We start from the raw sequence: 6837 nt of genomic DNA, 5'->3' as shown, positions 1-6837 counted from the left end.
CACCCTCCCACAACTGTTTCAATTCCTCTATCAAAGGCTGTAGAAAAATATCAATATCATTGCCTGGACCCTTATCTCCTGGAATAACCATTGACAAGATAAGTGATGATTGTTTCATGCACATCCACGGTGGCAAATTGTAAGGTATCAAAACGACTGGCCAAGTGCTGTAGGTAGAACTCAGGGTCCGAAATGGATTGAAGCCATCAGAAGCTAAGCCAAACCTAACACTGCGAACATCAGAGGCAAAATCAGGATGCCTATCATCAAATGCTTTCCATTGAAGACTATCTGCTGGATGTCTCAACATTCCATCCTTTGTACGTCCTTCATCATGCCATCTCATTGATGAAGCTATTTTTGATGATGCATAAAATTCTTTTCAATCTAGGTATAAGAGGAAAGTAACGCAATACCTTGGCCGATTTTTTTTTACTCCGCGTTGCATCCAATTCATTCAGTACATCATCTCGATCTTCTTTTTGTGTTATCCATCTTGAAGATCCCACATACATTGCATGACTCTTGATTAGCATTTTTACCCCGATATAACATACAATTTTTCGGACAACTATGAATCTTTTCATATCCAAGATCCAATTCCTTTACTACTTTCTTGGCTTCATAATACGATGGTGGTAAACGAGTGCTTTCTGGAAATGCATCCCTTCAATAACTTGAGCAGCATGGTAAAACTTTTTCCAGACTATCCATTCAAATATTTTATATGAAATAAATATACAAGAAAAGAAATCTTAAAAAAATTTCGTACAACCCGAATATAATTCTTCATCTGCATCTTTTATTAAGGTGTGATAACGAGCTGTCTCATCATTAGATGTATGTATAGGCTCCTCAACATGCATATGTTCCGTATGCATACATCCATCAAATATCCCAACTGTTTCTTGTATACTACTGGATTCTCCTAAATTTTGAACACCAAATCCAAAAGCATCTGTGATCAAAACCCCTTATATCATCATCTCTTGCAGAATTGTCTTGTAGGCTAGTGGATCCAAAATGAGTCAGGGATTGGTTACATGATGATGGCAACATACATTCTCCATGAAAAATCCAGTCGGTATAACCTCTTAAAAAACTATTCCATACCAAATGTTCTTCAACAATTTGTGGATCTAAAGAAGAACTATTTACACATTTTCGACATGGACATAAAATCTTTCCATTCAAACTACTTTTCTCCATACCAAATTTAATGAAGTCATGAACTCCATCTAAATATTCTTTACTATTCCTTGGTTTATTTATCCAACTTTTATCCATTGTAGGATAAAAATGACCGAACTTGCAATTTACCTAAAAATAAAAAAAATATACAATCTATATTAATGCAATGAGTAAAAAATATCAGTCATTTCATAAAAATCTAAAAAAATAACAGCTAGATAAAGTTTACATAGTAAATGCTTGCTATCATCAACTAATAGGTAAAGAAGGTCCTATCCCATTCAGAAAATGCATTAATTCTATAGGTCAATTACAGAAATCAAATGATATGCAACAAGAGCCGAAAAAAATTTCGGCAGTATTTTCTCTTAGTTCTCCCGTATAGGGAAAACAAAAAGAAAATACCATCCGAAATTTTTTTCGAACCCTCAGCATACCATTTGATTATGGTAATGACCTATAGAATTACTCACATTTTCCAAACTGTCCATACTGGACAATCAATTGATCAATGTACATAATTCTTTTACCCGTACAAAAATAAATAAATGTACGGATACAATAGAATATGTACATTAATCAAAAGATGGGTCTATGTTTCTATGCAATATAATTTTTTTTAAAATTAATTCATAATTAACTTGATTTAATACCTGATATTAACTTGGGGAGTAACGGATAAAGAAACTTGGCCCAGCTTAATCCAGATGCTTAGTCTTCATCAGCCACGAAGATAAGGATAACGTAGGCCACACGATATCAGGGTCCAGCCACATAACGAGCGCCACATGTCAGATAAGCAATCAATCAGGATTCATGAAACTATGAAATTATCCATTCATCAACCATGTATCACAACCTTAATTAATTGTACTATATATTTTCAGGTGAACCTCATAGAGAGATACTAAGAGGGTGTGGTTGTAAATTGATCTAGCTCTATATCATTTATTTTATGCTATACATGTTTACCATATTTGATAATTTAGGAGAGGTGTGGATGAGGATGATCATGACTTATATGTTCGCTCAACAAGTACATATGAACCAACCATCATTCGATATTAGATTTTTTATTTGCTTGTCATTATCTTTAAAAAATCTCAATATTATTCTGGTTATGTGCTATCATGTGCTGGTTTTCTGTTCTTTTTCACCCCTCTTTTTAGATCATGAAAAACTTATTACACCAACCAGATAGTGACCGACTCAGTGTTTTATGTAGTTAAGCCAGTTTTTATAATTAATTTTCCAAATCATGTCATTTTATCCTCTATCTAGGCCAAACAAAATCGAAATCTAATTTAAAAATTCTGCAGTTTATGCGATTCTATGCTTATTAGACATAATGCAAAAGCGGCCTTCAGCTATCACAATCAAAATTTTCCATAGTGCCATCCAACAGAGATTTTTTTCATTAGAGGAATATGATGATGAACAAATATACTTCAGGATAAGATTTAGTGATCTCATCTATATCTCAACAAAATACAACATCCAAGGATTGGAACTCAATCATGTTGTGTATTGTATACATTCATAAATAAATACAAGCATATGGGAACAACCACAACACAAAATGATAAAATGATAGAATAAATAAAAGAGTAGCAAAGAAAGCCTCCATTAAAAGAGTAGCAAAGAAACGCGCAAAACTATACCGTCTCTAAATGGGGCTGGTTATGAATGACTTGAATTAGTTAAGTAGTTAACCGATGCCAAGTCATCATAAGCAAATAATTGTGCCAGCATGCAGGCCAAAGTTTTGTTTAAAAACTATTAGCATCATATATACAGATTAAACTTTTAAATAAAACATAAGAGTCTTTGTTAGAAATCACAAATACTTTGCATTTATAGACAACTATATTTCTCTCCAGCTGAAAAACAACCAGAATTACTAATTCTATCTCATAATACACACCTACTTGAAATGGAAGATGAGTCACATGCACATCGCACATGCACAAGGCAGACATGGACATGCACAGAGAGAAACCAATTGATGGACAACTTGCACCATCAAATTTCAACAGAAAAAAACTCTCTCACTTTCCTAGACCTAGGCGTATCAAAACCAGTCATGTGAAGATCTCCTCACACTCCCTAAAACCTAGCATCCACAGCAAAGAATTCCAGACCAAATTCGGAGCTCCAAAGAGAAGAACTCGCAATGTAAATCCTCTGTCCGTCTTTCTAAATATAAAGAACCCTAATTTCGAGCTTCCAAGCTCCACAATATCAACTAATTAAGAAGAAATACTAAAGAACAGGAGAATTATACCAGAATCCACGGATATCTCATCACCTCGAGGATTCGATTTGCGGATTTCTCGGATTCCGGGGTTTCCAGGGGCGGTGGATCTGATGCTGGAGCTGGATCGATCGGAGACCGCGTCGATGTTCGATGACGGAGAGGATTTTCGCTCCGAGAAATGGTAAACACATATAACCTCAGACAACAATGTAACAAGATCTGAAGAAATTAACACTCATGGTCCCAGAAATTCTAAAGCTTTTAAATGCGATTACCGGTCATGACACCCTTCACTTTGTAAGAGGAGGATTCGGCTCATATGATCCAAAATCCAACCAAAATAACCCTCGAAGAGGGGGGAAACACGAGAGAAAAGATAAAAAGTGAGGGAAGGAGGGAGGGGGAGAGAGAGAGACCGAACCTTTGGGCCAAAATTGAATCGGTCGAACACGAATCAGTCCGCGCCAAACAAAATCCAAGCAAAAGTGCACGGCAATCGAAGGGAATCGTGATGGGAAGATGGCCGTCAGGAGGGGGGAGGGGAGGAGGGCCGGTGGGGTTGCTGCTTCCAACGGATGGTGTACGGCTTGGACAGCGCGGGTGCGGCGTCGACGGACGCGGTAGCAGAGGAGAGCGGCAGACGGCGGTGAGCCGTGGACGGCGGGTGCGGTGCCGGCGGCGGAGATGAGCCGGGGTCGGTGGAGGAATGGGTGGAAATTAAAGGGGCGGCGGTAGATAGATTAGGGCACGGGAGGAGGGGGTATTAAACGAACCTAACGATGCTTTTTAGCGTCGTTAAATAATGACGTAAAAAAGCGTCGGTATTTTCTTTATTTAACGACGCTTTTGCTAAAATCGTCGGTGTTGACAATGCTCAAATTTTACGATGCTTTTAAGCGTCGTTAAACCACGACGCTTTTTAAAAGCGTCGGGAGGTCAGCGCAACCTGCCGACGCTTTCCAAAAGCGTCGGCAAAAAATGGTCGCTGTATGCCCTTCTTCCTGTAGTGAATGATATACTTATGCTTTGTTTGGATTGGGGTTATACGGGAGTTTATAAGGGAAAGGGAAAGGAAGAGGAGGGTAATGAAGGGGAAGGGAGGGGAGGGTAAGAAAATTAATGAATCCTTGTTTCAAAAAGGAGAGGAAGGGTAAAGAAGGGTACATATCTTATCCTTGTTTGGATAGAGCGATTAAGAGAGAGATAGAAGAACTATTATATATATTTTGATAAATATATCTTTTTTTATTAATAGATATACTATTTAATATTTGTGATATTTTGATAGAGATCGTGAATCTCTGTCACTGAAATCTGCCTTCCAAAGATCATGATATCCGGATTTGCGTGAGGAGCGGCCTGCGGGCAAAGGGACGGCTATAGGATTTCTAAGTTATGCGAAGAGTAAAAAGGCAGTTGGAAAGATAGAATATATAATGGTCTAGTTATAATTTTAAAATTTTATTAAGGATAAATTAGAAACATAAAAATTAAGCGTGAACTTTTTCCTCCATTACACCCCAAATTGAGGGGTACAAAAAATTAAGTGAGGAGTACGGAGGGGTTGAGAGAACCCTTCTTTACCTCTGAAAAAATTTTACCAAACAGAGATTTATTCTTTACCCTTCCCTCCCTTCCCCTTATGAACCTCCGTGTACCTCCAATTCAAACAATATGTTAAAGTTGGGGGGTTGGGGTTGGGGTTGGGGTTGGGGGGAGGGGGGGGGGGGTGGTATGTTTTTGTCCCTATTCAAACAGCTAAGAAACTATTCAGGTTACTATATTTCATCTCTTTTTTTTAGATTAGACTCGATCATAGCTATTGATAAGATTAGTTACGAGCTGAGTGGAAAATAAGTTGAGGGCTCCATCCACATTTTATGTTCAATACCTAACAATGGAGTTGTTTACAATGTAAGAATTACAATTGATCTGAAGAGTTTTCTCCTTTTTCCATCCGCACCCGAGAGAGAGAGAGATGGCAAAGTAGAAGCCACATAGTTGGGTTCTCCCATTTCAGTCCATCTATTATTCTTCTTTCACAGTTGGCATGCGTGCTAGTGCACATATCCTTTCATCTATTGCTTAAACAGCATAAAAATCTTATGGTATTAATGATCTTATCCATTAGTACATGTCTGTGCTTTTTATTCCGTGTTAGATCCATCGAATTTTATGCAAATTACAATTCTTGCTTATCATTAGAGCTGTCGAAATGGACCGATCCAACCCTAACCCACATGAGCTGTGATTACGTGGGCCGGGCTCGCCCACTTACTAAAATGGGCCATAAAAACCCAGCCCGGCCTTAGCCCATGTGGGCTGTGGGTTAGGGCCGGGCCAGCCCACTTAATTTCAATGAGCAGGAGGGATGTCAAGGTCAACAAGATTGTGAAGCCTGCCACCCTCCGCTCCCTCGCCGACATTGCTGCTCGCTTCATCCAGGCCCTAGCCCAGATCTGCCTCATCATCGGGTATGCTGCTGCGGAGCCCGCCGCCCTCCGCTCCCTCACCGATGTCACTGCTCACTTCGTCCAAGCCCTAGCCCAGATCTAACTCATCATTGGGTACGCTGCCGTGGAGCCCACTGCCCTCCGCTCCCTTGCCAATATCGCTGCTCGCTTCATCTAGGCCCTAGCCCGATCGGGTGCCTCTATCTCCGTCGCCCATGGTTGGACCGATGCCAACCTCCTCGACCTCGTCAAGGCAATGGAGGACCTCAACCTCCTGTGGGGTTTCACTGGTGCCTTTGATCTGACAACATCGCTTTTGAGATCGAGCATTCTGAGAGAGCTAATGGCATTCGTCCAATCGATGGAGGAGATCCCTTTCTCGAGGCTGATCCAGCATGAATCTGTGATAGCTAGGGTTTTGCCGAGCTTCGGGTAGATGGGGTGGGAGCCACCATTCGGGCACATGTTGTGGTGGCTGTCGTGCTTTTCAGAGGCCTAGGAGAGGTCGCGGAGAGAGGTGGAGGGCAGGAGGGACGGGAGGGAAGGGGATGGGGAGAGGGAGATGATGAAAAGGGTGAGATTATCAGGGAAAGGGGAGAGGGTTTTACCGACGGAGAGGGAGAGAGTTTGGTTCCGATTGGAGTACTGTGGTGGTTTGTGTGGGGAGAGGAAGACGAGGAGGGTCAATGAGGAGGCGGAGGAGAGGGGTGGGATAGCCTAGGATTGGTCTAAGGGAGGGGCGGAGGGCTGTGGATATGGGCCGGCCCATGGGCGGGCCCCACCCTAATCCGATTCAGCCCATGTGCTACAAGGGCCAAGTCAAAAAGTCCACTTTCATAAATAGATCAGAATTTATCAGCCTGATCTAGCCCATTTTTAAGGCCAAATGAGCTGGCCCATAGGCTCTGGCCCATTTTGACAGTTCTACTTATCATA

The 6837-nt window shown here is 40.9% G+C and overlaps 1 pseudogene; it reads left to right on the top strand.

Moving 5' to 3' along the window:
• Window positions 1-5806: 5806 nt before the first annotated feature.
• On the top strand, window positions 5807-6622 carry LOC105047216 (transcription initiation factor TFIID subunit 8-like; annotated as a pseudogene).
• Window positions 6623-6837: the final 215 nt, after the last annotated feature.

The sequence above is a fragment of the Elaeis guineensis genome, chromosome 6 (assembly GCF_000442705.2).
Source record: "Elaeis guineensis isolate ETL-2024a chromosome 6, EG11, whole genome shotgun sequence".
Classification (NCBI taxonomy): Eukaryota; Viridiplantae; Streptophyta; class Magnoliopsida; order Arecales; family Arecaceae; genus Elaeis; species Elaeis guineensis.
This window is presented reverse-complemented; position numbering and strand designations above follow the sequence as displayed.